General features: G+C 52.9%; 2 long non-coding RNA genes across 2 annotated transcripts; one reads left to right on the top strand and one right to left on the bottom strand.

Annotated features, from left to right (window-relative positions):
- The first annotated feature begins 204 nt into the window (after positions 1–204).
- On the top strand, positions 205–16,648 carry LOC109271465 (uncharacterized). The gene is made up of 2 exons (XR_002081970.2): positions 205–453; positions 16,422–16,648. It is a non-coding gene; the product is annotated as an uncharacterized LOC109271465 (long non-coding RNA).
- LOC109271464 (uncharacterized) lies at positions 15,618–16,227 on the bottom strand. Its single transcript, XR_002081969.2, has 2 exons — positions 16,138–16,227; positions 15,618–15,835 (listed from the first exon to the last, which is right to left on the bottom strand). It is a non-coding gene; the product is annotated as an uncharacterized LOC109271464 (long non-coding RNA).
- Positions 16,649–25,447: the final 8,799 nt, after the last annotated feature.

Genomic DNA, 25,447 nt, shown 5'->3' on the forward strand with positions numbered 1-25,447 from the left:
TCTCACAGACGGGAAAACATAGCCATTGGACAAGGAAAACAGGTTTATGGAAGGAATAAACAACGACCTGAAATTAAACACTGTGGTTTGTAACTAAACTATAACGCGAGGAACGTTTAGCTTTCCCGCACGGGCGGGGCCAGTGCTCTGACGTCAGTGGGGAAGGCGGGGCTTCTCCCAGGACCAGCTTTCCCGCGGCGCCTTCCGGGGTCGCGGTGATCTCGCCGAGATGTAGTTAGAGAAAAAGAACTTCAGCCAAAGTCAAGGCTGACCAGAGAGCACTTCCAAACAGATGGAAGTGGGGGCGCAGGCAACAGCCTGAGCTGCGGTGCGAGCTGCCTCTTGCCTCTGCGCTGCTCGGTGCACAACAGAGCAAACCGGTCTGGTGCGTGCAAACGTGGCCCCGACTCCAGCGGATCATTCACGGGACAACCTCTGCCCGGAGACGGCCGAGTTGAGTAAACACATGGGGACGGTGTCTTTGTGTGAAAACGTCATGCAGAATTATCACTTTTAGAGTAGGTTTAATTATTGAGTTTGGGGGTGAAATGTTTTTATCACACACAAAAAGGGAGTTGCTGTTGTCTGAAAAGTTGTGTACCTTGTGGAGGGCCGATAGGGCAAAAAGTCTCCAAGAGCAGAGCCTGAGGCAACGGCCTGTTTCTCCCCAGGACTCCGCTCCCAGTTTCCCAGCCTTGTTGGTAGATGGCTTCTACACGTCCAGGTGGCCGACAGAGTGGGGGTGGGGGGAGTGGTTTGAGAGGAGAAGCCAACCCTTCTGGTAGTGGAGGGTGTCTGGGAATTCAGGAGAAATAGAACTAGAGCTGAAGCAGGTGGGTTTTCCCTCCTGCGGTCCACCCAGGGGCCACAGCTCTATCTCCTCCAAACAGCTGGCTGAGGTTCCAGAGGAGGAAAAAAAACCTCATGAACATGGTTGGAGTCGGAGCTTCTAAGATTCAAGTCAACACACGGGCTGTGATTCTATAATCATGGCAGGAGTAGCAAAGCTGGTTCTTCTCCCCACCCGCTTGCCTGTGTGGAGTCTGCTGTTTGTGGGGCCCAGCATCCATTTCCCCCACTTTATGGCAATAAAGCCCCTTATCTCCTTTAGAGGACTGCCCCTCTCTACCCTTGCTCGTGTTGTTTGGATAGGATTGGCTCCTCTCAGCCCCAGGCGTGGGGCCTGGGTGTCTGCAACCAGTCAGTGAAACTCCCCGGCCACAGAAATTGGTCCACAAATGAGTACATGACCCAGTTTAGGCCCAGGAGGCACAAGGACGCTGGAGGATTCTGGGAAAGGAGCCTCTCTGCTTTCCCAAGCATTGTCAACAGTGTTGTGCTCACTGCCAGCAGACTCGAAGGAGGAAGTGTACAGACTGCTGATAGCTATTCTGTGGGAGATGGAGAGGGCAATGTTAAGATAAGGTCGACACCATGGAAGGCAGAGAGGAGTGGCAGGAATAAGGCCTTTAGTGTTATCACTGGGCTGCTGGATCCAGCCTCACCTGAAGCAGTTAACTTTGTATTCTTGAAAATTGTGTGAGCCCTTCTACTTTTTAAGCCGCTATTTTCTGCTGCTTGCAACGAAAACATTCCTTCCTGATATTCCTGGTTTCTGCTCCGGAGAATATAAAAGGTCACTACCGTGTAGGACAGAAAGGAGAAGCCCTGACAAGGGGACATGCACGGGGTTACTGAAGATGGAAGTCTCCTGGACACAGCCCACGTAGGGCTGGGGGCACCAGTGGCATCTGATTCATGATGGATAGCTCAGGCTCCCAACTGCTTGGAGACTCAGGGTTAGGTATTCAAGTCTCTCTGAGCCAGAGGCAAGAACCCATTTCCTCAAGGGGGAAGGAAGCGTTCCTTATTAAAAAGCTCTAGAGACTCCATTGGGACTTTCCCACTGGAGAAGTTTTTGCCTGCAGCAAATTCCATCCAGCACTGCGCCCCGCCCTGGACACCCCGAGCACCACTGGGCAAGCGCTGAGGTGGGGGGGGGGGCTTGCATCACGGCCCAAGCCCCTAGAGACTTGGCTTGCTTGGGACCCCGCTCAAAGCTGGACACTTTCCAGCTGGCTTAGAAAAGGTGTCAGCAGAGTTGACCTCAAGGCCGCTTCCAAAATCCAAAGAAGTCCACCAAGCATTGTGCCTCCTTTTCAGAGGTAGGGGGTTCAAGTTACAGCAAATTCTCCTCGGCTTTGAAGAGAGTATCCCAGCATAGCTCAGACCACAGACCTGCAGGATCCCTACTGAGGTGGCAGGCCCTGAATTGTGTCCCTGTGTCTGTCAGGTGTACCTTTTTCTTTTTTTAAAAGTTTTAATGTGTATTCAGTTTTGAGAGACAGAGAGCAAGCAGGGGTGGGGTAGAGAGAGAGGGAGACCCAGAATCTGAAGCAGGCTCCAGGCTCTGAGCTGTTGGCACAGAGCCCGACGCGGGGCTCGAACTCATGAACCGCGAGATCATGACGTGAGCCAAAGTCAGGCGTCCAACTGACTGAGCCACCCAGGTGCCCCTGTCAGGTGTATCTTAACGCCCGATGCCCTGTGGGATGGGGAGAGGGCTCTGGGAGGAGCTGGAAAGCCACCCTCCCTGAGGCAGGGCAGTAAGGTTCTGCTACTGCCTTGGTCAGGTGCACGCTGCCTGCTTCTGTTGTTCTCTGTTTGTCAGACGGAGTGCGTTCCATTTTCCAGATCGACAACTGAATACCAAGCATGGGGCTAAATGAGTGTGCTCTCCCAAGGGGCCCACATCTGGAACAGCAGCTGCGAATGGAGTCACCACCCGCATAACTTTGCAACACGCCATTGTTGTTTGCTGAGATCTAGCTGTTTTCCATACCGGCCGGTGGGGATGCGTGTAGAACGAGGGTGTGATGGAGATCATCACAGCTCTGTCTTTCTGGTGTTTGAGGGTGGCACTCAGCCGGGCAGTCACCGTGTTTGTAGGTAATGGAAGCCTAAATGGCTTCCTCCTGGCCCTTCCTCTTGTTAACAGGCCCTGGTTTTCTGTTCAGGAAGCCGATGTGGGTTTTCTGTCACCCACAAGGACCTCCATCTCCTGAGACATAACCTCTGGAGGCGGTCGAGGCCCCATTGACCTCTAGGGTAGGTTGAATTCAGCGGGGAACACAGTGACCCTGAACTCCCAAAGTCGTGCTGCTCTGGGAGTGAGAGTTAGCCAGATTCTCATCTAACCGTCACCCCACTTCTGTGCTCAGCAACCCCGGTAAGGGGTAGGAGCCTCCTCTGGGGGAAGCTGGATAGAAGAAGATTCAGCGTGTCCTCTGAATGCCATTGCAACAGGTCCTTGCCTAGAGGTGCTGCCCACCCCTGCCTTTGAGATGCCTTGGGTCTGGACCCAGCCCAGTTACAGGGACTCAGAGCCCATTACTCAGCAAACCTAGAGGTGGGTGGGGCCTCAACGGGCTCCTCGCTCATTGCATCCCAGGGCACCTTTGAGCAAGTACCCCTGCCCGGGATCTCTGCCCCCCCAGATGCCCGCTGTCTCTTAGGGATGACCATGCCCACTATTTTCACACCATGATTATAGCAGGCTGGGCCACCAAAGCTCTACCACTCGCTCTAAGATTAGAAAGCCTGTGGCAAGAGCAGCCCTCTGCCAGAATTCCTGGACCGCAGAGAGGGGGTAGCTGAGCCCATTTTAAGGATTTGGAAAGTAAATGGTTAACAGGGAGTGTGATTGGTATTGGCCGTGTTTCATGTGTGGCCGTGAAAATGCATATCGCCTACTGCAGGGTTCATAACATCCACGGCCCTTGCTGCTGCTTTGTGTCCTCCACTGGATTCGTCTCGAGGCCACACCTCCTGGGGCTGCACCCAGCCCAACTGTGTGTGGCAGGGACACCAGGCAAGACAGGGCTTGCCACATGCAGGGCTCCTCTTACCAGTGACTTTGGCTCCAGGACCTCCCATTGGCCTTGGTGAAACTTTTCCACAACTGCATTGCCCTCTGGGATTCTTCCCAGCCAGCCTTCCTCCCTCCCCTCTGCCCTTCCCAATGGTCAGGCTGCCTTGTGAGCTGGTGGCCCTGCCCACCTCCTCTTCTCCCTCCCCTCACAGATGTTTCCCCCTGTCCCCTCTTGATGTCTCCTTTCCTGGAGAACTCGAATTCGCACATTTCACCTTAGGTCTGATAAGAGGTTCATGGATGTTTGTTACATTGTTCTTTATACCTTTTGTCTATCTGAAATATAGTACTAATTCGGTTAAATTAGCATTTATTAAATACTAATATTAAATTCGTGTTTTGTTAATATTATCTTTCTTTTCTTTTTTTGTTTAATTTTTAACACTTATTCATTTTTGAGAGACAGAGAGAGACAGAGCATGAGCAGGGGAGGGGCAGAGGGATAATGAGACACAGAATCCAAAGCAGGCTCCAGGCTTTGAGCCGTCAGCACAGAGCTCGACGCGGAATTTGAACTCACGAACTGTGAGATCATGACCTGAGCCGAAGTCAGACCCCAACCAACTGAGCCACCCAGGCGCCCCATATTTTTTTCTTAAAAAAAAAAAAAAGATTATGAACCCCTCTCACTGGCGGTATCTTCACAGGGAGCATGAAGGGGGCGGGGTGCCCCGGAATTGATGGGGATGGGTAGATCCAGTAAACATTCTTGTCTTGCATTGGCTCCGTTCCTCTAATTAGGCCAGGGGCTTCCTCGTCCTTTTTGCCCAATTAGTGCAGCTCATCGTTTGGCCCAGGTTCACAGTAGTGACTTCTGCAAAATGTCAGAATTTATGCCAGCTGCCCGAGAGAGCACCCTGAGTGCAGAATTTCCGGTGACTACACCCATCTCCATAAATGTAGCCGGGTCTATGCCTACATCCCTCCCCACTTGATCGAGGCACCCTCAAAAGTCATTCACACATGTATTCTTGATATCTTACAAATATAAATTGGTGACTTCCTGCAGCTCATTTTGGGTATAACTCTTCCAGTCCCCAGATGGTTCGTTGTACCTTCTGGACCGCATGGAGCCCAGATCCTCAATATCCTGGGAGAAACTGAGGGTGGGCCATGAGGGGAGTCGGGGGGGTGGGGACAGTGAGCTACCTGGGGACTTAGGGTCCTCCGACTCCTCATAAGCCTCCCAGATATCGCCATTCCAATAGGACACAAATGTTTCCTGACCAATGCCTGCCCTTTCACAGAGGGGAACAGGTAAGGTTGTGAATTCAACAGATGCTGTAATTCGGTAACTTCAAAATCGATCTGTAAGTTCAGGCTTCTGCAATTTCAACTCCCATGGCTATCTGTGATGAAAGATTCCTTCGGCGTGGTCACCTGATGGCCCTAAATTTTATTCTGGGCCTTGAGGTGAACATTTTGATTTGAACCTGTCATTTCATTGCTTTAAATTATCCAGTGTTGGGAACAACCATCCAGCTTATGGGCCCAGCATTCCCCATCCTTTATACACTGGCCGTGGCGGTGGCCAGATCTCACTTTGGGTTGGTGCATGGTCCCAGGTGACTGGAAGGTAGCACGACTAGCGGTTCACCACTGTGTACCCCTGGTAACCACTCTTCTGGCCAATCATACGGACCCGAGGCTTACTGATCCGGGCCTTGAGGAGTAACGAAAACCAATTCTAAGGAGCTCATACGTCCCTAAGGGTTTTCCGTGAATCCCACTCCTGGTACCAATTTCTGAATTGGGACTATTTGGTTGCAGGCATCAGAAGTTGACTTCGAAAAGTGAGAAAGGAAGGAGGGATTTATTGAAGAGGCAGTGGAACAGGTCCCAAAAGAGAAGGGAAAGCTAGACGATGGGCCTCAGGATGGACGCGAGCTGGGGCAGCTCTGGGGATCTGAGTGGCTTAGATCGTCCCTCTGGGGCACCGCCACTCGGTGCCTCAGGTCTCACCACCTGCCATCCCCGTGTGTCTCCGTTAGAGACGCAGATTCTTGAGAGAGATGCTCATCAGGCTGGAATGTGTCCTGGACCTAACCCTATGGTCAGGGACACAGGGATGGTGACTGGCCACCTCCCAGAAGCAACACAGAGTCAGGAAAGCTATGCGTCCCCCTCCCCTGACCGAGGAAAAGATGCTGAGCAGCTAAAACCAGCATGTGGCCCATACACCCTTTCAGTTCTGAGCCTTTTCACATTCTATTCCCTCTCCCTGGAGGGCTCTGCTCTCCTACAGGCCTTGGCATAGATATCACACACTCCCCCCCCCCCCCCAAGGAAGTTTCTGTGAGGTCCCAAACCCAGGATAAGTGCCCCTCCTAAGTGATTCCATAGTGCTCGTCTCCCTGTGTCGTAATGGTCTGTTTACTTGTCTTTTTCTCTCACTGGAGCCTCAGCTCCGCGATTAAAGGGATCATGCTGGCCTTGCTTATAACCCACAAATTGACGAAATGCATGGCACACAGTAGGGCCGCAGTAGCTCCTTGTTACATAAATAAAGGGTGAAGAGCTGGCTCTTTCACTAGCCGGCCGTGACCTCAGGGAAGGCCCCTTCCCTCTGGGTTTTGGTTTCTGATTCAAAGAACGTGGACTAACAGCCTGTCTTGTTCCGGGAGAGTTTGATGGCAAGAAACAGAAATCCACTCAAGCTAGTGGGGAGTATGATGAGGAATCGGGGGATCTCACAGAACCTGAGGGCTTCACCGGGAGCTGGGCAAGGTTGGGAATCGGCACAGACGCTGGCTTCATCTCGCTCCCTCCCTGGACCGTGGGGCCTCATGCCTGCCTGTCACCGTTCCAAGTTCCTGCTTCTTGTCCCTGTTCATGGATGACAGGGGCCTCTTCAGCACACATGCATCAGCTCTTTCCAGCTCTTGTGTCGTGGGCTGGGTTCCCAGGAGGCAGACGCTGAAAGGGAGACAGCAGGCCGGAGATTAGCTTTGGGGTGACTTACTGACTAGGTGGGCCACAACCACTTACTGCTGGCGAACCTTGGGCAGCGCACGTAACCGCTCCAGCCTCAGTGTCTCCGTCAGTAAAATGGGGATAAGTGTAGTGTCTACACCATTAGGCGACTTCATACAACGGAGCCTGGTATATGGGAGACTCTCGATAAATGTTAGCCCGGAGGTCAACGATTCCGGTGGTGGCGTCTAGGGCACGGTGGCAGCGTGTCGGGGGTGGGGCATCTGCCGTGCCCCCGTCCTGTGGGCTTCTGCCTTGGAAAGCATTGCTCACTGAGGTACGAGTGATGTGACGTGCTCCTGGAGGCAGGCGGGGTCAGAACTTGGTTTCAATTTGAGAAGTTTAGGGTCAGAGAGCAGGGTACCTGGGTGTGGGCATGCCACATGTCCTGTTGGGGGGCAGGTGGCCTTCAGCTTGGGGGGGTGCGGCAGCTCAGGGGGAGGGGGCGAGCAGAATGGCACGTGACCGCCTGGCTGGGCCCCCCTCGGGCCAGCTGGAGTTCATCTCAGTGAGTGAAGTTTGGACCTGGGGCCCCAGAGCCTCTTGTCTCTTCTTTTTTTTTTAATTTTTTTTAACATTTTATTTATTTTTGAGACAGAGAGACAGAGCATGAACGGGGGAGGGTCAGAGAGAGAGGGAGACACAGAATCTGAAACAGGCTCCAGGCTATGAGCTGTCTGCACAGAGCCCGTCGCGGGGCTCGAACTCACAGACCACAAGATCATGACCTGAGGTGAGGTGGGACGCTCAACCGACTGAGCCACCCAGGCGCCCCTCTCCTGTCTCTTCTTCACCGTTGGGGAATCACAACAAATCGAATGTGAGCCACTTTAGTGAACTGATTCAATTTGGTGAACAAAAAAGGCAAAAGGGAGGGAAATGTGTATTGCTTCCAGCCATAGGGCCAGTGGTTAATCTTGGCTTCGGAACCCTGTGCCAGTGGTGGCTTAAATTGAGGTGGAGTGAGGTGAGGGCTGGCTTTCCTAGAGGAGCCGATGGCCCCTGGGTCGGATGCCCTCGGGGGCCGGGGACGGTGTGAGTCAGGCACCCAGATGGGCTCAGGGCAGGCGTGCACCCCCATACCTATATACATGCATGTACACGCATACTCACACGTGTGCACGCACACGCTCCGTGAGCCAAGGAGGAGGCCCTCCCACCCAGCTCTGCATGTGCATGTGCAGGCCTACCCCACCCCTCCCCACACGGGCCTGAGAAGCTGACCTGGCCCCTCATCGCTCCTAGCCTCGGTTTCTCCATCAGTAACTTGGGCACTGGAACAGGACTCGGAGGGTGCCCAGGCAAGTGGGGGAAGCTCTGAAAACTGCCGGGGACTTTGATCAAGGCGTGCTGGAGCTTTCTTTTGCACCTCTTGCTGTGTCCTGGTGACTTCTCTGGCATGTGTCCTGAGTCTGTGGCCTCTGGTCTCAGGAAAGGACCGAGTCACTGATGGCCTGGCTGCGTGTCTTCTCCCAAGTGACCTGCAGCTTAAGCCTTTCCCACCAGGTCCCTTTTGCAGGTAGGCACCAGGCAGAGTGGTGAAGAGCCCAGCTCTGGAGCCCCGCTGCCTGCACGTGTGTGACTGAACCTCTCTATGCCTCAGATTTCCCTTCTATAAACTGGGGCATGCCGGCTGGGTCTCAGGGGTTGTTGTGAGGGTCCAATGAGTATATAAAGCTCATAGAGCTGTGCCGGCCTGCAGTGAGCACACAGGAGGGTTAGCACTCCTGGCAGCAGCAGCAGCAGATGGGTGCTGGGGAGAGCCGGGAGGGGTGCCCTAGGTCAAGTACATGTTGATCTCCATGACAAGGCGCTCTCCTGACCACTGATATCAGTATCTCTGGATGTTGTCAGGACATCAGGATTGCTAGAACTCTCCAGGTGACTCTACTGTGCAGTAGGACCGAGAACCACCATGTTAGCCAATTACTGGCCGGGCGGCAAGTCTGGGTGACAGGCACAGCCCACATGGAGGCACCTGGGAGTCCAAGCCGAGCATGACTACAGGAGGGCTTCCTGGAGGAAGAGGCAGAAAAGGTGGAGGACAAGGCTGATGGGGGCGGGGCGGGGCGGGGCGGGGGTGCGGGGATAGGTGGTGGTGTGGCTGAGGCGGGAGGGGCCCTGGGGCTCAGGTGGCCGCTGGGCACCTCCTCAGCTGGCTACCTGCTGCCAGCCCTCCTGGCCAGGATGCCGGCTCCTCCCAGCTGCCTCTGCTTTTGGGTTCTTCTGTCTCCTGGGGCGCCTGCGCTCCAGCTGGCGCCCGCCTTGTTAATAAAGGCAGATTGCTGCTCAGCTCGTCCCCAGCACTCCTGACGGGGCCATTAATATTCCAGGGAAGATTAACTCCCCCTCTGCTCCCTCCCCTGCAGCCGCTGGGCCCTGCCTGACAGATGAGGGCCTCTGACTCAGACAGAGATGACGCCTAGAACCTAGGCAGGGGCTGCCTGAGATGACCTCTGGAGCTTAGGCGCTTTTCCTGCCTCTCTGTAGGCCCTTCCAGGTTTCACCTGTGAAGGTAGGAGAACATGGATGAATGACAGATCCTGGAGAGGCTGAGTGGGGCTGTGCTCAGTCGTGGGACTCTGGATGGAATCTTAAGGGATCTAATACAGTCTTTTTATTTGGCTCAGAGAATGCGAGTGACCTCCCTGCAGTCACGTGGTGGGGCGGACCCCAGGACCCCTGACTTTGGGCTGAGCAGCCTTTGCACATCCCTAGGGTCTGGGCAGAGGGATGACACCCCACATGCTTCCCAGAGACCTCCTGGCATGGGGAACTGCCGGCAAGACTGGGGCCTCAGTGAGGCCCGCCCACCTTGCTGCGGGGGCCTTCGCCTGGACCTGCTATACTGGGGGTGGGGGTGGGGGAGTTTCTTGAGGGACTGGTGGGCAGGATAGGACCAGAATGCTGCCCCAGGAGCCCTGGACGTGGCTCCTCCCTCCAGGTGATCTCTGATCTCTGGTAGCTTCTTCTGTGCCTAATGGTGGCCAGGGGTGGGTCCGAAGGTGTCAGGAGCTCTGAAGGAGGAGAGTGGGAGGCAGCAGAAATGGGAATCCAACTGTGGAAGACTCTAAAGGACCCACCCCTCCCTTGAATTCCATTTCTTCTCTGCCAACCTCCAGCTTCCGACCACACGCAGGCACATATACCCCCCCAACCCCACACCTACCACACGCCACATCAACACCCCACATATACACACACCACACAATACCCCCCCACACACACACACACGTGCCACACGCACACTCAAGTGCATGCAGAACTCATCCATTCCTGGGCTTTTGATTAGCACATAAATGCTGCTGACACCCAAATCTGTGACTGGTCCAGTCTCTCGCCGAGCCCCAGACTCCTATCTCTATGATAGAGTGACCCCCAATGAACCACCTCCTGGTACTTATGCCCTGTCTAGTCCCCTATTCTTGAACCAGGGCTGGCTCAGATCACGTGGCAGAGGTGATGCCGGGTGGCTTTGAAGGCTGGGGCATTAGAAGCCTTACTCCCAGGACAGTCCTTGGACTCTGGCCTCCATGCTGTGAGGAACCCACAGCCCCAGCTGAGCTCCTGGCCCGCACCACCTACCAACAGGTCAAGGAAGTCATCTTGAACCTCCAGCCCAGTTGAACCTTCAGATGACTCCTCCCCCAGCCATCACCTGACTGCAAACTCATAAGGGGAACCCTGAGCTAGAAATGCCTGGTGAACCCAGAAAACCCATAAGAGAGAAATTGCGTGTGGTGCCACTGCTTGGAGTAATTGGCAATAGAGGATCAAACACAAGATGAGGTTGGATGAGACTCAAAGCAGGAGAGCCTAGATTTGGGGGAATCCGGGCTGTGGCACTTACACGGGTCGTCTCGTGGGGCCACTGTTGGGGTAGGACGACGTTTCTCCTGAAGGGAGCCAACAGTCCCTCATCCTGGGCACAGCGGATCTGGGCAAAGAAAAGGAGTACATGGGACTGGGTCTTAGACCAGGGGTGTTACAAGTAGATCTGGCTGCAGATAACCAAAAATTCTCAAATGGTATTTGCTCACAATGGAAGGATGTTTCTCTTGCATGATGTCCAGAGGTAGGCAGTTGTGATATTGTGATTTACAACAAGAAGTATATATTTGGTCTTATATATATGGTCTATGCTTCCTAGCACAGAGCTCCTAATGGTGTCTTTTGTTATGTTAATGAGGTGACTTTTGGACCCCACCTAGGATGGGGGACTGGTTGCCTGGAGAACCAACAGAGCCATGGAAGGGTTGAAACTTTCAGTTCATGTAAGCGATGAATCACGGGAATCTACCCCCCAAACCAAGAGCACACTGTATACACTGTATGTTAGCCAATTTGACAATAAATTATATTTAAAAAAAAAAAAAAGAAAAAAGAAAGAAAGAAAGAAAGAAAGAAAGAAAGAAAGAAAGAAAGAAAGAACCTTTCAGTTCCACCCTCTGACCTCTGGGGAGAAGAGAGGGGCTGGCGATTAAGATCAATCACCAACGGCTAATGGTTTAATCAATCGCACCAATGTAATGAAGCCTCCATAAAAAAACAAAAAGATGGGGTTCAGAGAGCTTCCGGGTTGGTGGCCACATGGAGATTGCACACTGAGAGGGCGTGGAAGCCCCAAGCCCCCTTCCCGTACCTTGCCATATGCCTCTCTTCCCTCTGTTGCTGGTTCCTGAGTTGTATCCTTCTATGATAAAAACTGGTAATCTAGTGTTTCTCTGAGTTCTGCGGGCTGCTTTAGCAACTTCACAAAACCTGAAGAGGGGGTCATATGAACCTCTGATTCAATCGGTCAGGACAGGTGACAGCCTGGGCTTGTGACTGGCATCTGAAGTGGGTGGGGGCAGTCGTGTGGGACTAAGCCCTTAACCTGTGGGATCTGACACTATCTCCAGGTAGACAGTGTCACAACGGAGTTATGTAAGCCACCCAGCTGGTGATGGAGAATTGCTTGGTGATGTGGGGAAACCACACGTCCCATGTTGAAACTGGGTGCAGAAAACCCCTTAGTAGTTGAGGCCAATGCGGCACTCTGGTATCTGGGGCCCAGACTCCAGGGATGCCCTTTACACTGTATTCTGTGTTCTGTTTATCATAGAATACAATGGAAAGTGTGCACCACGTAGGGTATGTCAGACTTTTTGCTCCATTGTGGGTGGCTTCTATTCCCAAGGTCACCCCACCTTGTGATCCAAGGTCACTGCTGGAGCTCCAGACATTACATCTGCATTCCAACTGTCAGGAAGAAGGAACGATGAAGGTCTCACCTCCTCCCTGGATAGACACTGCTTGGAAATGACACTTTTACTTCTACCCCATTAGCCAGACTTACTCACGTGACCATATCCAACAGCAAGGAAGGTTTTCCTGGATGGGTACACGCCTAGCTCACTCAGGAGCTCATAGAGGCGAGTGGGTACTGGGGACATTAGCAGACTCTATGGTAAGGGGACCCGTTGCTTTCTGGGTGCAGGGATCACTTTGGCCCAGGTCCCAAGGTATGGAGAGGTCGTGGGTTAAGAGGCCTGCGGCCACGTGGAAGGAAGAAGAGGGCAAGGCCAGGAGTAATGCAGGGCGCTGGCCTCAGAAGAGACCCTTGGGTGTGGTCATGTGATAGTTAAATGTGGTCATGTGATAAGTTAAATTTACCATAGGACCCAGCAAATCCACTCCTAGGAATTTACCCTGGAGAAATGACAACATCCCCCCCATACCAAGACTTGCCGTGAAATTTTCAGAACAGCTTTGTTCCTCAAAGCCAAACGTCGGAAGCAACATAGTGGCCCATCACCTGGTGGAGTTCTATTTGGCAATGAAAAGGCACGAACTACTGCTAAGCACGTGCCACAACACGGACCTTCAAGTCGTCTGCTTCGTTGAAAGAAGCCAGATGGAAGAGGTCACATATCGTAGGATTCCATTTATGTGAAATTTCCATGAAAGGCAAACCTGATGGGAACAGGAAGTAGATTAGTGGTTGCCAGGAACGGAATTAACTGTGCATGCATTTAAAGAATCTTCCTGGGGGGTGCCTGGATGGCTCAGTCGGTTAAGCAACTGACATAAGTTCAGGTCGTGATCTCACGATTTGTGAGTTCGAGCCCCGCGTTGGGCTTTGTGCTGACAGCTCAGAGCCTGGAGTCTGCTTCACATTCTATGTCTCCCTCTCTCTCTGCCTCTCCCCTACTTGCACTGTCTCTCTCCCTCTGTCAAAAATAAAGATTGAAAAAATAAATAAATAAATAAATAAAAGGATCTTACTGGGTGATGAGAATGAGCTAAAGCTGGATTATAGTGATGGTTGTACAACCCAGTCCATTTACTAAATACTGACTTGTCCATTTGATGTGAGTGAATTTTAGGATATATATGACTCATTAAAGCTCCAAAATAAAAAAGATATTTTATTTTTTTTAATTTTTAAATGTTTATTTTTGAGAGAGAGAGACAGTGTGAGCAGCGGAGGGGCAGAGAGAGAGGGGGACGCAGAATCTGAAACAGGCTCCAGGCTCTGAGCTGTCAGCACAGACCCCCATGCGGGGCTCGAACTCACAAACCGCTAGATCATGACCTGAACCTACGTCAGTAGCTTAACTGACTGAGTCACCCAGGCACCCCTAAAAAAGATATTTTAACAAGTCACTTCCCCAGAGCGGGCTTCAGGGACACCTGTTCCCCGCTAAATGCAGCCCTCCTCGCCTTGCCTCATGGTCCTTGCTCCTTCAGCCTTGTGTCAGGTGGAAACTATTTGTGAGGGATGGGTTTCATGTGGACGCTCCCCTCTAGAATGGAGCCTCTGTGGGAAAGGGCCCAGGCCTATTTTCTTTTAAACAGCTTTCCTGAGGTATAATTTGCACACCATACATTCACCCACTTAAAGTATACAATTCAATGGTAGCACGGATTAATATTTTCACAGATAAGCACAATTATCATTGACTCCATTGACCGCGGAGGCAATTTGAGAATCTTTTCCTTGCCTCAGAAAAAAGCCCATACCCATTCCCTTCCCTCCCCTCAGCCCTAAGCTACCACTAATCTATTTTGTCTACAGATTTGCCAGTTCTGGACATTTCTCATAAATGGAATGACATGGGATGTAGTCTTCCGTGGCTGAGTTCCTTTGCTTATTAATAGGCATAACGCTTTCGAGACTCATCCATGTTGAGGCAGTATGTAACGGCACTCCATTCCTTTTCATGGCTGAACACCCTTCCATTGTACAGATAAACCACGTTTCATTTATCCATTCATCAGTTAGACAGTTGGATTGTTTCCATCTTTTGGCCATTACGCATAGCGTGTGTGCATTTTTGTGTGGACATATGTTTTCATTTCTCTTGGGTACATACCCAGGAGTGAAATTGCCAGGTCATACGGCAACTCTAGGGTTTAACTTTTGATGTCAGGCTGCTTTCCAATGTGGCTGCACTGTTTTACGTGCCTGCCAGAAGAGTTTGAGGGTTCAGATCTCCCTGCACCCTCCCCTGGGTTTGTTACCTGATTTTTCGATCGCGGCCTTCCCAGTGAGTGTCAAGGGCTATCTCGTGGTTTTGATTTGTGTTTCCTTAGGACTAAGGATGGCAAGCATCTTTTCATGTGCTTATGGGCCATTTGCATATCTCTTTTGGAGAAATAGCTCTTCAGATCTTTTGCCCATTTAAAAATTGGGTCATGTGTCTTTTCACTGATGAGTTGGAAGGGCTCTTTATTCTAGATACAAGTCCCTTATCAGATATACGATTTGCAAATATTTTCTATTCTTTGGGTTCTCTTTTCACTCTTTTGATAGCATCCTCGGAAATACACAGGTTTTAAGTGTTCATGAAGCCCAATTTACTTTTTTCTTTTCTAGCTTGTGCTTTTGGTGTCATACCTAAGAATCCCTTGCCAAATCTGAGGTATCCCGAGGTTTCCTTCTAAGAATTTTATAATTTTAGTTCTTATAAGGAAGTCTTTGAGCCATTTGGAGTTAATTTTTTTTATATGGTGTAAGAACAAGTGTCCAACTTTATTCTTTGGCACGTGGCTATCCAGTTTCCCCAGTGTAATTTGTTTAAAAGATCCTTCTTCCCCCATTTGGGTGGTCTTGGCATCCTGGTTGAAAATCAGTTGCCCACGAACACATGATTTTATTTCTGGACCCTCAATTCCATTCCATGGATCACATTGTATATCTATCTACCCGTAAGCTGGTACCACACAGTTGTGAATTCTTTTTTTTTTAAATTTTTTCAAGTGTTTGTTTATTTTTGAGAGAGACAGAGACAGAATGCGAGTGGGTTGGGGCAGAGAGAGAGGGAGGCAAAGAATCTGAAGCAGGCTCCAGGCTCCAGGCTCCCAGCTGTCAGCACAGCACAAAGCCCGACGCAGGGCTCGAACTCATGAGCCGTGAGATCATGACCTGAGCTGAAGTCGGACGCTCAACCGACTGAGCCACCCAGGTGCCACCCCGCCCCCGGCTTTTTTAAATTGAAGAATCATTGCCATATACTATCCCCCTAGTTTCAGGTGTCAATTATAGTGATTCGATATTTTTATACATTAACAAAACGATGTCCACAGTAAATCTAGTTACTGTCCGTCTCCACGCACTGTTGTGAGTTCTGTTGCTTTTTTTGTCACCACCTCATTGCCCGGAACACTGGTTCACATATCTGTTGGGTGTTCAGAGCCCAGCAACTAAATACCACCAGGAACACACCTGTAGTCCAAAAAAGTTAGGTTTATTTAGCTTGTGCAGCAAAGTACATGCCCTACAGGATCTCCAGAGAATCTCAAAAGGAAGGTCCCAAGAGAGGCCTCTTAGAGGGTTCAGGTTGGTGTGGAGCGATTCGAGAAGAGGTTGGGAAAGCAGAGGCGGTCTGGGGTTGGGTGCTGTCTAGAAGTTGGAGGGGATTCAGTAACAGGGATCTTCATCAATACCTAGGAGGGGGGAGGATTAAAGTCGGCTGGAGCCGCTGGCCCGGAGTGGCCTTGTCTGTGTGCCCTTCTGAACATGGTCTTTGTTCCTCCGGGGACTTCTTGGTCTGATTGTCAGCCGGGCTGTTTTCTGGAAGCCAACAGATGTCCCCGCAGCAGAACTAGAGCTCCGACAGGCAGCGAAGGCAGACCCCACATATCCTACATCTACCTCTCAAGCTTGTTTCTGGGGCCAACACACGGACAGGGGGCAGGTGGGCAGGGTGGGACGTGCACACTGGCCAGAGTCCAGACCACCAACTCACTGTGTGGGGTGCCCTAGTCATGTTCCTTTCCTGGGCCTCAGTTTCCTCATCTGTATTATAGGGAGATGGGATGGACAGTGCCTGGACCTCCTTCCAGTTCCTGATCTGTGACGTAGCTGTCTTCATATGCTATTTCAGAGAGAGGGAAATCTTCGGTGAAACCGGCCCTCCACCCCCACCACGCCGCACGCACACACACACACACACACACACACACTCCCTTTGTCCCTCTCTCTCTCTCTCTCTCTCTCTCTCTCTCTCTCTCTCTTCTCCCCACCACACAGCTGACGCATCTGGCCTCAAGTCCCTATTCAGTCTTTCAGCTCAGCGGCAACCAGACATTTGGATTTTATACCTGGCAAAGTTTTCTAAAACGTTCTTGGGATCCACATAGGGTTGCCAACATTTTCCTTTGTCAAATAGGACATTAAAAGCCGCAAGTCCTACCACCTGTTGCAAGCATTGTGTCACGAAAGGATAACAAGTAAAATAAAGGATAACACTGCCTTGACTCCCCTCATTTCTTGGACAATGGAGGAAGGTCCTCTTGGAACGGACTGTTCCCACCTAGGTTTGGGCCGGGCTGCCTCATTTCACAGCTTTGACTCATTAAAAAAAAAGCAGATACCACGGAAGAGTCAGCCTCAATTGTCCGTAAGGGAATGATGGGCTCTTGGAGGGGGTGCTGGCAGGCAGATGGAGGGGTGGGAAGAGCTCAGATCTTGGCTCTGGACCCCAGGTCTCTGGCAGCCGCGCCGACCAAGAAGGACCCATGGGCGCACAGACGTATCTCCACCGCCTCCCTAGTTGTGAGATTGGAAACACAGGCCTGGGAGAAAGCGTGGAGGACTTGTGAAGCTCTAATCAAATGAAGGCTGAACTAGACTCGTCCCTCCGGCCTCAGCGCTTCCCTAACTGGCCCCTTCTTCGTCCAGGCATTTCCCCCTCCAGTGTTCACCCAAAGCCTGTGAGAAATAAGGGGTGTGTGTGTGTGTGTGTGTGTGTGATTCCAGTAACCTCCAGAGGTGTTTTTGTGGAAGGGAGTAAGAAGTGGAGAGTAAGTTGTCTACCCCCAGAATGATGTGGTGGGTCTGGGTTTTGTTTTTTTTTTTTTAACTCTTTAGGGTCACAGAATGACGCACGGCATCCGTGGGTTCCCTCTAGACAGTGAAGCGGCATCCGTGGGTTCCCTCTAGACAGTGAAGGGAGAATTTAAAGATGGGACCCCTCCCACACCCCAGCCCAATCTCCCGGGGCCTAGAATGCACTCGGCTACTGTGCCTTTAAAAAGCGCTCCAGTCCACAAAGGAAACCAATCAGCAGATGGGGGAGGAGCGACTTGGGAGCCTGGCCACCAGCCTTGCCTCTGAGGAAGAGTGACAGCCTCCTGAGGGAGCCTGAGCAAACTTGTTTAAAGGAACAGTGTCCCAGATGGGCCACTCTCAAGGTGTTAAGACTTCCAGAGCTCCTGAATTGACCAATGCATCCTCAGAGTGCCTGCCGCCCCCACCCCCACCCCCAAGATGATAATTTGCTGGGAAGGACGAGTGATTTATCTGTCTAATTGGGCTTTTATTTGCATTTTAAATCACGCTCTTTTGCTAAACTAATGGACCCCCTATTTATAGATGACTCCAACACAAAGTGACTACTAATTACTACAATTAATATCACGTTAAGGGCTTGCCAGCCAACTTCACAGCAACTTGTATCGCCTACTCATTTTCAATTAAGGCACATTGACAGGGAGAATACGTGGTTATTAAGAGCGAGCCCTGGGGTGTAATTACCGCTCACAAGGTCATTAAGCAACTCCCCTGCGGGGTTGGCACCTTGGAGCCTGGGGGCCGGGGGGGGGGGGGGGGGGGGGGGGGGGGGGGGGGGGGGTCCAGATCTGTGCCCTACCCTGGGGCCATAAAGCCTCAGTGCCCCAGGCTGCCAGGGCAGCTGGGGGCCTGGCTCTGAGCTGCCCGGAGGTGGAGTAGATGATGCCAGAAGGGGTTGGGATGGGAGAGCCAGGCAGGGAGGCTGAGGAAGAGATCCGCCCTTTCTCGAAGACAGCCACCGGAGAGCTGAGGGAACTGCAGGCTTCCTGGAGCAGCAGGTGTGTATGGAGGCCTCCTCCGGGACAGGGAGGGGGTTGGCAGCAGGGCTGTGGGACTGAGGGGATGAGGGCCGCAGAAGGAGACCAGCTTCCAGAGCACTGTGTGGGGGCAGGGCCTACGAGCCTGGCAGGTAGAGAATGGGCTTCGGAGATAGGAGGAGGTCCCGGCTCCAAATGCAGAGGAATGGTCCCTTCTGACTAAGAGGAGGAGACCTTGAAGGTGAGGAGAAGTCTTGGCAGAGAAAGAAAAGGCCTGGAAGGGGTGGGGAGGGGGGCAGAGGCAGAAGTCAAGGGAAAGTGAGCACCTTGAGAGGGTGCTCTTGTGGCTGATGGTCCCCTCATTCTTCCTCTTCCCCTTGGCAGAGGCCAACCTGCTATGGACCAGGTACAGGCCGGTGGGGAGATTCTGGAGCCCAAACCCCCACCAGGCAACCTGTGGCCTCAGGGTCAAGGACGCTGTGGTAGGGTGATGAGAAGCCCCTGGCAATGGCATGCCGGAGCTCCTGAGGGCCCACCTCCAGCCTTCCCCATTCTGCCTTCCAGCACTTCATGTTTACAGCTCAGAAATTACCATGGTGGTGGGGCGCCTGGGTGGCGCAGTCAGTTGGGCATCCGACTTCAGCTCAGGTCATCATCTCATGGCTGGTGAGTTCGAGCCCCGTGTCGGGCTCTGTGCTGACAGCTCAGGGCCTGGAGCCTGCTTCAGATTCTGTGTCTCCCTCTCTCTGAGCCCCTCCCCCACTCACACATATACACACACACACACTCTCTCTCTCTCTCTCTCAAAAATAAAGATTAAAAAAAAATTAAAAAAAAAAAAAGAAATTACCGCAGTGGAGGATTCAGACCACAGAAGTCTGCAAAGACTGTGGAACAGGGTGTTTTTTCCCTCAGGTAACCAGCTGCTGAGCAGAGACCGGCAGTTACTGCCCTGGGTCAGCCCATCAGGGCGGTGTGTAGGGCCTTCTTGGATGCCCTTAGCACTTGGCCTGTGTACGTGTAGTCTGCCCAGGACTGAGTTCCACAGGCATCCAGTGGAAGCCCACTTCTAAGAAGCAAGCCACATGGGTAGCACAGGGGCTCGCAAAGGAGGCCGGATCCCCGTGGTCCACTCTAGACCTGTTGTCTTGATTTGGGGAAAATGCATAGGTCTGGGGAGACCCTTCCTCCCCGTCTCTGGCCTCAGACCCTCCCTAGACACCCCACCACCCAGGCTGGCACCCACCCCCACCTACGGCCTCATCAGGAAGGGGCACTGGGCCTTCACGGGCCAGAGCGGAGGGGAGGGAGTGCACTGGGCCCTCCAGGGGAGAACTGGGGTAGGCGTGAGTGTGTGAGAAGTTCCTGCTGCCCCTGCTCTTCTGGAAGGTTCTTCCTACCTCCCCGCTCCCCGACAAATCCTCCCCAGGCTCTGTCTGTACCACGTCCATTGCCTTGTTTCTTGGCACCCCTACCCTTTCTAAATCGCCTCCAGCGGCTTCTCTATTCCTCCTCTGCTCCCCAAGTGCTGGATGCTGCATCGGTGTTGGTGGAGAGAAGGAGGGAAAGGCAGGGAGAGGGGGCGGGAGGAATTATAGTTCTGTGGATCAGGATTAGGTTTGCCTGCGCAAAAATGATGGGGGACAAACAGGACAGAAGTTTCTCTCTCACCTTGATATAGGCAATCCGGGGCTGGTCCTTGGTGGTCAGCCGTTGCTCTTCTGTCCTCACAACGTGGCCTCCGTCTCGTGGTCAGAGATGGCAGCCAATCACTTGTCCGCCTTCCAGCCCAGGGGCAGCAGGAAAGGGCGGGAAGAGGAACATGCTTGTCCCCTTTCCGGGCTTCCTGAAATCCACACATGGCCGCACGCGGCTGCCAAGGAGGGCTGTGGGATTGTGCAGCCACTTCATTTCCACCCCAAAAGCAGGGTTTTATCGCAAAGGCAGGGATGGATGTGGAGGGACGAGAGCAGTCCATCACGCAGTGACTGTGGCACTCCTTGACAGGATGGTCAATGTCGGTGATGGTTGGAAGGACTCCTGGCCCTGGACAGCTGCTGCCAGCTGCCACACCCCGCAGTCCCTTTGGGGATGGCTGAAAGGGTATCAGGGTCCAGGAATCGGAAGAACCAGGGCGGTCTTCGGCCTCCTTTCCTGGCCGTTGAGACGTTCCCCGCTTCTAGGGCTGGGACTGGGCGTTTTCGCCTGGCCCTCTGTGGAGCCAGAGAACTTTCTTCCACAGCACAGGTGTGTGTGCAGCTGAGGGCCCAGCCAGGAGCTGGCAGCCCGCCCCCAAGGCTGTCGGGAGGGAGGGGGCGGGGAGGAGACCCTTAAATGGAGGAGAGGGGGCTGGAGGGTGACAAGAAGCAAGGGCCAGGGCATTTCAGATCCAGAGAACCGAGACGAACTGAAAGCAGAGACCACAAGGGGCAGGGGGCACTTGCAGAGAGGTGGGCAGTTTGGTGGGACCAGAAGCGTGGGCTGAGTGCGGAAGTGGGGTGGAGAGAGGTTAGGGCCATCTGTGTTTCCACGTAGTCCTACGTGATTGCTCAGTTTCCCCACCGTCCCCCCCAGCACTTGCTGTATGTCTGGCATCCTTCTTAGAATCGGAAATGCTTTATCAGTATTTTTTTCCTCCCAGAGATCCCATGAGAGACAAGCTGCCTGTTTTATAGGCTCAGATGTACCCCGCTCAGGGGCTAAGGAACCTTGCCATAAAACCCAAGTAGGAAGTGCCATGGAGTGCAGCCCCAGAAGGCAGGGTATCACACAACCCTGCAGAACCTGGGACTGTCTCCCCAGGAGCTGGGTCATCTCCTCACCCCCACCCCCCAACTCAGGCTCAGTCTCTCCTAGCTGTGCTCACCCTTCCAGTAGCATCCAGTATAACTTCACCTAGGCTTCCTGGGGCTCCCACCGACTTTTCCCCAGCTCCCACCGCCCACCCCCCCCCCCACCCCACCTCCCTGGCAAATGAAACCTACACCTTCTCCCACCACTCAGGGCTCAAAAGGCAGTCAGAAGGGGGAGGCAGTCAGAAGGGGGAGGTCACCGGGGCTGTGTCTCCATTCCTGGGCCTAGTGCAGACAGGATTTTTCTCTGGGCAAAGAGTATGTTTAGGGGCTTTAGTCCACTAAGCCATCTCGCTCTGAATGGCAGGGACAGAGCTTGGTGGGGGGGTGGGGGATGGGGGAATGGGGGTGGGAAGGGGTTGTCGCTGCCCACCAGTGAAGAGAAGGCATATAGTAGGCACTAAATAACTGATAAGCATGCTTCTTGTCTTTCCCATCATAACACAAAGTGCTTTGTGAACATTTCCGGTTACTCATGAAAATCTACGAATGACTATCTTCTTTTATGACAATTTAAACAAATTCAGCATTTTCATTTTTCCCCAAATTTCCTTTTTAGGTGTAGGTAGGGATCAGGTTTAGATTCAAGGTTATAAAGCCCAAAGAGAGGATTCGGGTGGCATGATGGAGTAGAACCGGATGCCTGGATTTGGTAAGAAGGAGGCGAGTGACTTCGTGCCAGCCTTCTGTGGCCGCACTCCTGCCCAGACCACCCTGGCGGCAACCCCATGCTGATCCTGCCCCACCAGAAAGGCGGTCTCCTAGTCACCCTCTAGTTCGCCCTTAGCTAGAGCCTAGTTAGTCCCCTCTTGTACTGGCCCCTCTTGACAGAAGCCACACCTCCTATTTCATATGGAAGAGAGTATCTACTGAACCCTGATCTCCCTTCCGTGAGGCCCCCCTCCTCTATCCTGCACCCTTGGCCCAGCCCCCCCCCCCCCCCCCACCAAGTACCAGCAGTTAAATGCCCTGAGGTCACCAGCCCTGGTGCTCCAAGTAGAGCCTTAGGTGCAGGGGCTCTGCGGAGGCCTGTGATCTCACCCAGCCCCCCACCCCGCAAGGACCCCGCAGCACCAAGGGACTGCTCCCCAGGCCACCCTTGGTTTTATTCCCTGCCCCACACCCACAACTCTGGACGCCCTGCCCTGGGCCTGCTTCTCCAACCTCGGTTCTTCCCGCACCCTCCAGATTCCTCCCTGTTCCTTAGCTGTGTCACTTGTCACCCTCTTGGATTCCTTCCCAACTTGCTCTTGTCTGCCTTTTAGGTTTTAGCCAGGACAGCTCCCGCCTCCCGGAAGTTCTCCCTGCCCATTGCCCCCTCTAGACTGGGATCCACGCCTTTTCTAAGTGCTTTCCAATCCGTTGTGCTGTCCCCAGCCTCCACTTACCCCACCACTACCCCCTCTGTGGTGGCAGAGGTCATATCCAACGTGCTTTCTGCCAAATTGCCATAAAATGCCAATCCACTCTTCAGGGGCCAGCGGGAAGGCTGCTGAAGCCAGGACTCTGCCCTCCACGTGGGGACCTTTGGCAAAATGGAGGAGGAGACAGGGAGGCAGCTATGCCAGGGCACAGTCGACTGGGGTGCTGGTGTGTACCCCAAGGCCCTTCGTCCTCCCTGGTGATTCTCAGTGACTGCACATGGGGATAGCACGTGAGGCGGTTCTGGCAGATGAGATATAAGCATGAAGGGGACAGGCCCAGTGCGTGCCATCAGGCCTTCTGTCCCTTTCCTCTGGGCATGGTCCCTGGAGGAACATTAGCATCTTCTGAGCACGAGGGTGGAGGTGACCTGCTAAGGACGACGGAAAGACAGACAAGGTCCCAATGGCCTGGGTCCCAGCCCCAGCTTGCCAACCTCTACAGTTCCTCTCCCAGTGGGTGCCTGGGCCACTGGCCAAGACCCTTGGGGAGACTCCTCCTGCCGTCCTCAGATGTCCTGGCTGCCCACTGGGGACCTGGAAGCACCTCCTTTCCCTGCCACTGTGCCATCATCCCTGGTCAGGAGACTGTTCCAGGCACCCTCCTGGGCCACAAAGCCCCGTCAGGATGTTCCCAGGCTCTTACAACCTTTATGACACTGCGTTCTAATCATCCATCTGAGCTGAGGACCTTAGTCCTCCTTTCCCCGGGAGGAGGGAGTACTCTACCGCCTGATCTCCAACCCTGTGGTCTGTCTAGCTCCCCTACCCACCTTGGCCTGTTCCCTGCTCCTGGAGGGTCAATTAGGAGACCCTAAGGAGGCACTCCCTTGACCCAGCCTCCAGAGATCATCTGGACCTCAAGGCTGGGGGCGTGTCTGGGATCCAAGCACAGATGTGTGTGTTTGGCTCCTCTGTTGTAGACTTTGGGCCCAGGACGCTACACAGGATGTTCAGTCCAAGGCCATAGGTGGAATCAGTCAGTATCAGCGCTTGGCTCTCTGGGTCTCAACGCTAATGACCCAGTAAACACCTTGGAAAGGACCAGGGGATGCTGGCAGCCAGGGAGCCCTCTTTTTAAAATTTTTTCTTTAACGTTTATTTATTTTTGAGACAGAGACAGAGCATGAACAGGGGAGGGTCAGAGAGAGGGAGACACAGAATCTGAAACAGGCTCCAGGCTCCGAGCTGTCAGCACAGAGCCCCATGCGGGGCTCGAACTCACGGACCGCGAGATCATGACCCTGAGCTGAAGTCGGTCGCTTAACGCACTGAGCCACCCAGGCGCCCCGGGAGCCCTCTTGAGTGAAGGCAGAAATACTACATCTCCTGACAACATTGGTGGCTGATGGGGAAGGGCTGCCACATTTAACCAACACGACACAATTGGACAGAGAAAATGAAATTTATTTGGGCTATAGCTTAAAAAAGCTGTGCCCGCCTTTTGGGATGAGCACTGGGCGTTGTATGGAAACCAAATTGACAATAAACTTCATATATTGAAAAAAAAATTAAATTAAATTAAATTTAAAAAAAAAAAAAGCTGTGCCCGAATGCTCAATCTGGTTTAAAGTCCCCTTCATTAATGGAGAGTCTCTGCGAGGCTCCATATGTGCCTGCTCCGGTCTTCAGGGTGGGACTCCTTGCCCCATGGGTGCAGGGTTGTGGCTCCTTCTGTGGCCCGAGCAGTGCCCCTGCTGGCACTCTGAGCCAGCTACGGCCTCCACGGGGTCCAGCGCGGTGTCCACGCTGGAGTGACCCTTACACCTGGGCACCTCCAATCGAAAAGCCAGCCTCTTCTGGGTCTTTCCTAAAGCACATGGGGACCAGGGCAGCCCAAGAAAACTAAAGAGTCTAACCCTGCAGTCTGCCCATGAAAGGTGGCCCAGGTGTAGGTCTGTGCCCAGGTGGCCATGGAGACACTTGCCCTTTGTTTTTGATGTACTCAGCTAGTAATGCTCTCCCCAGAGGCTCTGGGGCTGAACCCTGGAGAGGGGTTTCTCTTTCTCTCTTCTCCTTCCCAGGATCCCTCCTTTTCTGCCTGGACCTCACTTAAGGAAAAATTCCATAGTCCAGCTCGCTCAGCCTGGTCCTCAACATACTACTGAGGATGACAGAGAGAGTTAGACACTCTTCTTTCAGAACTAAAACCTAGTTTGCTAACCCCTGGGATTGTAGCTAATGTAGGCGATAGAACCAGGCACTGGTGATTTTTTCCACTGCCTCTTTGTCCTTTCTAGAACAAATTGGAATGCTCCCATATGCCAACTTTAGCTATAATGCTGGGTCACTTCTCTATGTGGGCTTTATTCCTGGGTTTGCTCCCTTGCTCCCAGATGGGTTTTTTGTTTTTTTGTTTTTTTGTTTTTTTGTGTGGAAATTGGCCAGTCTGCCATAGGAGTTGATGTCATCCTAGTCCATTAAGAGCCCAAAGCCCCATCCCATCCCCAAACCACCCCAATCCCTGTTTTGCATATATTCTCTTCCTGAAAAGTTGAGGCTAGCAGAAGGCAAGCACCTCGTGGAGGAAGAGTCTCTGGCCATTCAGACCCAAGTTCAAGGCCAGGCCACCATCCAGAGGGACCCGGCCCCAGGGACAGTCCTGACACAAGGCCCTGACCCCAGGTCCTCTATACTTCCAAGCTCTTCAATCAGGGACAATGCTTTGGGACTAAAGCTCTTCCTGGCTCTGACCCAGATTCTTAGGAGGCAATTCTCACACTCTCTCTGCTTCCCCTTCCTGCAAGTAGGGCCCACATCATTCCTGCACCTTCCCCACTGTTAGGATCCCAAGTGCCATACACAGGCTTCTGCTTTGGTGGCTATTTGGGACTAACCCTTAACCCTCCGTCCATCCCCTTAGCTTTACCTACTCCAACTTCCTAAGTCTATGAACTTAAGTTATGAACCAGACTATCAGGCAGGATCAGTCCCAAAGGGGACTGCCTCCTTTG

Source organism: Panthera pardus, unplaced genomic scaffold, assembly GCF_024362965.1.
Source record: "Panthera pardus isolate Hobbes unplaced genomic scaffold, ASM2436296v1 HiC_scaffold_17, whole genome shotgun sequence".
Classification (NCBI taxonomy): domain Eukaryota; kingdom Metazoa; phylum Chordata; class Mammalia; order Carnivora; family Felidae; genus Panthera; species Panthera pardus.